The sequence below is a fragment of the Nansenia antarctica genome (genome assembly GCF_963989245.1).
Source record: "Nansenia antarctica genome assembly, chromosome: 8".
Classification (NCBI taxonomy): Eukaryota; Metazoa; Chordata; class Actinopteri; order Argentiniformes; family Microstomatidae; genus Nansenia; species Nansenia antarctica.
Window position 1 is genome coordinate 52,286,796 of NC_137678.1, and position 6,523 is coordinate 52,293,318.

Below are 6,523 nucleotides of genomic sequence, written 5' to 3' on the forward strand. Positions count from 1 at the left end.
TGCGTATTCAGCTCTTTGGAAGGACAAACGGCTGCAGTGACAGGGCAGAGCTCTCATCCGCTGTCAGCACTTTTTAATGAATATATAGCGGAACAATCAAGTCCTTTTCACAGATAAATTGACCGTCTGGCTCGGTGTCAGCAGACATTACAGTTTGAAATGTGGAGCAGGGGGGGGCTGGCATGAGTCTGCTATCCCAGCTCTCCTATATCCTGTTATTTCATCCAGCTCTGCTCTATGACTAATAGAGGATCAATTATTAGTGAAATTAGTCCAATTGCACTTTGCAAGGTTGCAAGATTTTTAGAACTTAGATAAATGTGCAAGAGGCAAACGCTACGCAAGAGCCTGGGGATGCTGGAGGAGTTCGGACCACAATGGCAACGTGAAAAGGAACCAAACGAGAACAAAATCAGCCAATCGTTATACCTATTTATCAACCAATTAAAATCTACTACAATATAATTGAGTCAATCCGCATTATCCTCCATTTTCTGAGGTCTAGGCGTATTCCTGATTATTACATTTGATAATGACACATTGAATTGACAGTAGGACTACAAGCCTGAAGAATACTGTTCTTAGTGCATCACTACTATTTAAACACAAGGGTTCTGAAGGGAACAGCCTCGACGTTTTTCTCTCCCAAATAGATCTAATGGACTCTTTGCTCTCAGGATTGAATGCATCTAAGGACACAGGATTCTGGACCCAAACCTGAAATAGAAGCTCTGAGCCCACACTACTTACGTAAGCTATTGTCTTTTGAATGACCTTGTGGTCTATTCTAATACACTCTCACATTTCACTGCTTTCCCTCCTGGTTGTTTTAGAAGAAAAGTGGATTCTGTGTTACTGGCCAAATCCTGTTGATTTTTTGGCTAATGAATACTGGGTTTCAATTACCACGGCTGTACTATGATGGGCTGGCAATGTTAGCATTCTATTAACTGTCAGCTACTTGTCCAACTCAGCATCGACGCTGCTTAACCCTACACTCATCTCAAGGGGAGGCTGGTGGGGGTAGAAATCGGAGGACGGGCTCATTCTAAAGTGTGGAAATGGAAGGAGGAGTTGTAACATTGTGTGTCTGATGTTAGAGGGAGAGAAAGCCAGCAGGTAGAGATTGTGTCCCGCTGGAGAGATTCTCTCTCTCTCTTCTTCTTCCTCCATTTCCTTCAGTGGAAATTCACTGAGCACTGATTATAGCAGGAGAGAGTATTGGCTTAGCTGTGTGCTTTAAGAACCCATGATGTCAGACCCCTATTTTCCTTGGACAGCCTTTCATCAGCTGCATTGTTCCAGGAAACCATGGTCTGTTCTCTGGGCAACACAGAGGCCTACTGCCCCAATCGTAGCCCCCCTACTACACTTACGACAGGGGAGGCTGGGCGGAGGTAGAAACCGGAGGACGGGGCTCATCGTAATGCATGGGAACGGAACGAGGTTTCGATAACCGTTCCTCATTCCGTTTCCGTGCGTTTTACAAGAAGCCCCGTCCGTCCTCCGATTTCTAACGTCCAAGAGCCTCCAACTGACCCATATCTCTGCACAGTCCCACAGCTCAAGGCCCCCCCCTTCCCCTTCCCCTTCCCCGCCCCCGTGTGTTCCTAGTTCCTACCACGGTAGACACAGTAACACAGTGAGCATCTCCGAGTCATATTTTTACACACTCCTGTGGGGCGTCCTCTCAGCTGTGACACGGTGCTGTTTTTACTACGGGAGGGTCAGTGACGAAAGGCGGCAGTGTTAAAACAGGACCAGGAAATAATGTGTTGTTCCACTGGGGACTATAAAACGACGCTGCCGCTGACATCATCTGGCCTCGACTTCAGAGAGGGCGCTTTTTTTTCTTCTCCACACACCACTGCCTGAAAGATGGAATTGATGGAGTTACAACATTGGCCCCTGACAGGTGACGCAACCAGTGGAGAGAGAAAAGTGATGAGAAAAGTGTCCCACAGTCTATTCTCCTTCCTTCTGACAGGTTACGATGGGAAATGAAAACGAAAACGAAAAAACGTCAATGGGGGAAGGAAAGATCTCATTTAGATTTAAAATCGTGACATCCCAACGAAAACAGTGGTATAGTCGGTATCTACGACAAATCAATCGCCAGTTTCATAAACATGTTATGAGCTTGTTTCACGATGTGTTACGACTACGCCAACAGCTGGAGATAATGAGGTGATATACGGTCGTGATGGAATCTCTCGGTCTCGCTTCAAAGAAGATCTGACAAATATGATCTGAGGACAATGTGGAATCACATCTGGCCCTTTTAAGATTGTTTGTCTCTTTTCTCTCTTTTATGCTAATGCTCTTAGTTTTGGAATTATGTTAATGTTTTTCCTAGAATTTTAGCTCAGGGGAAAAGCAGCCAGAAAAACCACCAGATAAAGAGCTTCACCCCGTCTCAAAGTTCATTGGAGCAAGGAGGAGGCGGACAGAAAGACAGGAGAGAGCAGTCAGCATATGCTTCCCTGCAGGACCTTGGGACTTCCAAGAGATACCAGGGATGGGTTGTTCCAAACAATGTGAACTGTTCAGAAAACCTCTACTGAAACAGGAGACATACCAGTACCACAGGGCCTGAGGAGAGACGCAAAGACAATATCGAATTGTATTTTTGTCGGATTTTCAGAGTATATAAAGATAATAAAGATCTCTATTAAAATTGAGTCGTACAGTACAGAAAACGGAGAGAAATGTAAAGCAAAGGAGAGAGGGAGCGTAGAGAGAGAGAGGGAGAGAGGGAGAGGGCAGAGACAGAGGAGAGAGAGGGGGAGAGAGAGAGAGAGAGAGGGAGAGGGCAGAGACAGAGGAGAGAGAGGGAGAGAGAGAGAAAGAGAGAGAGAAAGAAAAAGAGAAAGAGAGCGTAGAGAGAGAGAGAGAGAGAGAGAAAGAGCGTAGAGAGAGAGAGGGATAGAGAGAGAGAGAGAGCGTAGAGAGAGAGAGGGATAGAGAGAGAGAGAGGGATAGAGAGAGAGAGAGAGAGAGAGAAAGAGAGAGAGAGAGGGATAGAGAGAGAGAGAGGGATAGAGAGAGAGGGTGAGAGAGAGAGAGGGATAGAGAGAGAGAGAGAGAGGGATAGAGAGAGAGAGAGGGTGAGAGAGAGACAGAGAGAGAGAGAGAGAGGTTACAACAACAGAGCTGGAAGCTCAGGAGTTCAGTCGGCTGTTGCTGGAACCCTCGCGCCCCTGCGGACCAGTTCAGAACCTTGGGTAGAGCCCCGCTCCCTCCAACACAAATACTCACAAAACAAAGCCTGAGCGCTCCAAGTAAAATCACTTCAGCTGAGTTCAATAACTATTATTCATGTCCCGTTCTCTCCCAGTCCCTCCGCTATGGCTTCTGTGATGTTAATAAGGTAAGCTCTCGTCTGTTTTCCTAAGAACTAAAGAGGAGCCTCGGAGAGCTATGTCAACAAGGCCTTTTGTTTCATTTGTAAAACTCCTCCACATTTCCACGTTTTCCCCTAACAGATGACTAATACCCTTATTGAGCGTCAGGTGATCATCCATGTCGACCACAGGTGTTCAGCTCAGCAGGCCACCCCGTGGCAATTAAGCTCACTAACACGTCACGACTTTTTAATACCCGAGACTAGCCAAACAGAACATTGTATCAGGCCCACCAGTGCATCATTGCTAGTCAAACCAATAGGGTCTGTGTAGGTCGGTACTACGTGGGTGAGTTTTCCATTCTTCAGGTTCTCATTATAATAATAATAATAATAATGCATTTAATTTGTATTGCACTCCTAATTCAAAAATAATCTCAGAGTGCTAACAACCGTAAAAACATAAGTTAAAACAAAAACAACCTAAAAACATAATAAGTTAAAAACAAAACAACCTAAAAACATAGTAAAAAACAAACAAAATAAATCACAAGAATGAACACAGGTTTAGCAGTCAAAGGCCTTTTTGAATAAAAAGGTTTTTAGGCCTGTCTTACAAGAGTCCAGGCTCTGTACTGCCCTTAGCTGGCTAGGAAGGCTGTTCCACAGGCATGGCGCAGCATAGGTTCTTATGACCTGACCCTGGTTGCGCAGCTTTTATGCCTGGCCTAGACAGTCCATACTGGGTGACATTGTGCCCAGACAAAGAACGCTGACATCCTTTTGCCGTTGATGTCATCCAGCGATGATAACTCACCGTGGGCATTCAGTGTAGCTCTTTCAGATGGCACAGTATGTCTGTGTTCTACCTCCTGCTTTAGACTTTAAGAATAGGACGCGTCACCATCGAGCGCACCACCAATTTGTGACCTCTGACCTTCAAGGGGCACGTTAAGACCCTGGCTCCACAGGGGAGGTGGGGATTTTTGTTAAAAAGGTGTTCATGTTATCGTTCTCACAAATTCATCAGGGCTGTAGACATGACACAGCAGTAATCCAGCTATTCAACTACTCTCCTGCTGTTGAGACGGAATAAAGCGGAAACTGTTATTGCTTCACACATTTCCGCTGATCTGTTGATCCGATCTGTACTCTTTTCAACGAGATGGACCGAGCTCAACAGGAGGCTTTAAACCCTTTTCGTATTTGACTATTTTAACGTTGATGTTGAAAAAAAATCCACTCTTTTCACATTTAGGGCTATAAAAGGGTCTAAATGGGCCACTGGAAAAATCAGTCATTACAGGTGAGAGCATCTTCACTACCAAGGCAGAGGTCTAGCGAGAGAGAAGTGTCGAGCGTGTGGAACCATGATCTCCTTGTACTCTGTGATTGTCACACTGGTGCTTTCCTCAGAGTTCGGCACCCTCTCCCTGGCCATGCCAACAGGCAAGCTGGAGGAAGGAAGGGAAGAGCTGGAAAGCTTGAGCTCCATACTAGGTGAAGACTCCATGAGCGACCCCGCCCTCGCCACTGCAGTGTTCAAGAGGAACCTCATCCTGGACAACGGCTTGGGCGATGAAGACAGGAACCCTAAGACCATCTTCTTCTCAGTAAGTGTTATCCTGTAGCCCAGTATTTCAAAAAACGTAATCTAGATCAGAATGATCCAGATTCTTTTTTTTTGTTGCAATCCAGGATCAGATCTTAATCTGGCAGATTTGGAGTCGTTCAAAGGGAAATCAGCCAGCTCGATCTGATCCTGGGACAGCAAGAAAAAAGAATACGGATGATTCTGATCCAGATTAAAAGTTTTGAAATACTGGGGTCCTGGATGTCATCCATGTCCACCATTATCTCAACTATCGACATCAGCACAACGGGCTTCATTCATACTCCCGCACACATTTCATTTCCTCAAACCGAAGGCTTTAAAAATAAGGGTTTGACAAGATGTGTATCAGGTGAAGAGGACAAGCATATGAATACACTTATTTCATTAGATCCACAGAAGCAAGACTGTAGGATAATGTCTCTCGGCTTCTTCAAAGGTTTGGCAGGGATCTGTAGGGGGGTTAGTCTAGCAGCTGTGTCTGTCTTGTGTGTCATGGACGTAGTTATCGCTGCTGTAATGGAACAGACGAACGATGGGGAGAGTTGCTGGGAAGAATAAAGCCATTGGGGTAAAAACCCAAGGCTTTGGATGAATTGGAACCTCTGTGATAATGTAAAAAGGGGTTAAGGTGAGGCATGGGAAACTCTGTCGCAGTTTGACACTTTCCTTCCATGTGGGGGTTTCATATGGACTTGGCCCTGTGCCAGGGGGCTGGGGTTTGAGACCCAGAAGGTTCTATGCTGCTACTTCATGTGCACTGTTGTGCTTGTATTAATCATCTCTCAAAGCTGTAACAGATTTGCTGTGGTTTTTGGTTCCCCCAGAAGTCCTCCGATTTTTTGGGGAAATACAGTAATCAGTAGTCACAGTGTAAAACTAATATTGAGGCTGGCTGATGAATCCATCTAGTGTAGTAGAAGCCGCCTGCCACATACTGTACTGACCCGTCCCTCTCTCCCAGAACATAGGCCACAGCAGACGCAGCCCGAACAGCGTTGTTGCCAGAACCCTTCCTCTGCACTCAGAGAGAGGCGCAGAGCGCGGTCTGAAAATAGAACGCAGGGAGGGCGACATTGACAGTAAGTATCTACCTGGCTGGCTTCACCTGGCTTTCCTGTCTTCCTACAGTTCATGTATCTGTGTATCAAAAGGTGAAGGACACGCTCACTCAAAAGTCATCACAAAATGATATCCGACTCTACCAGATATTAGGAAGAATAATTGTAACTGCCAAATTGTATTAGTTCATAATATGTAGAAAATATATTCTAAAAATGAAAGCGTGACTAGTTAAAAGCTTGCCTGTTAATGACAATTATTTCAGTTGTCCTGATTTTTTATCTTTCCTCCTGTTCATCTAGTGCTCAGATGTATGATTGGAAGAGTCTACCGTCCATGCTGGCTATCATAAGAAGATGTTTTTTGTGCACAGCTGACCTCTCTTCCTAATGTGTTCAATTAAAAATGTGTTGCATTGTTAAAAACAAACGTAAAAGGAAACTAAACATGTAAAGAAAACGAATAAAACTTTATTAAAACATGAAAAGCAGCTTAATATGTACAGT

At 44.9% G+C, this 6,523-nt stretch overlaps 1 protein-coding gene across 1 annotated transcript in view; it reads left to right on the forward strand.

The window, feature by feature from the left end:
* Window positions 1–6,523, forward strand: part of igf1 (insulin-like growth factor 1) — a 184,020-nt gene that overhangs the window by 19,924 nt on the left and 157,573 nt on the right. The gene's annotated exons all lie outside the window — the stretch shown is intronic.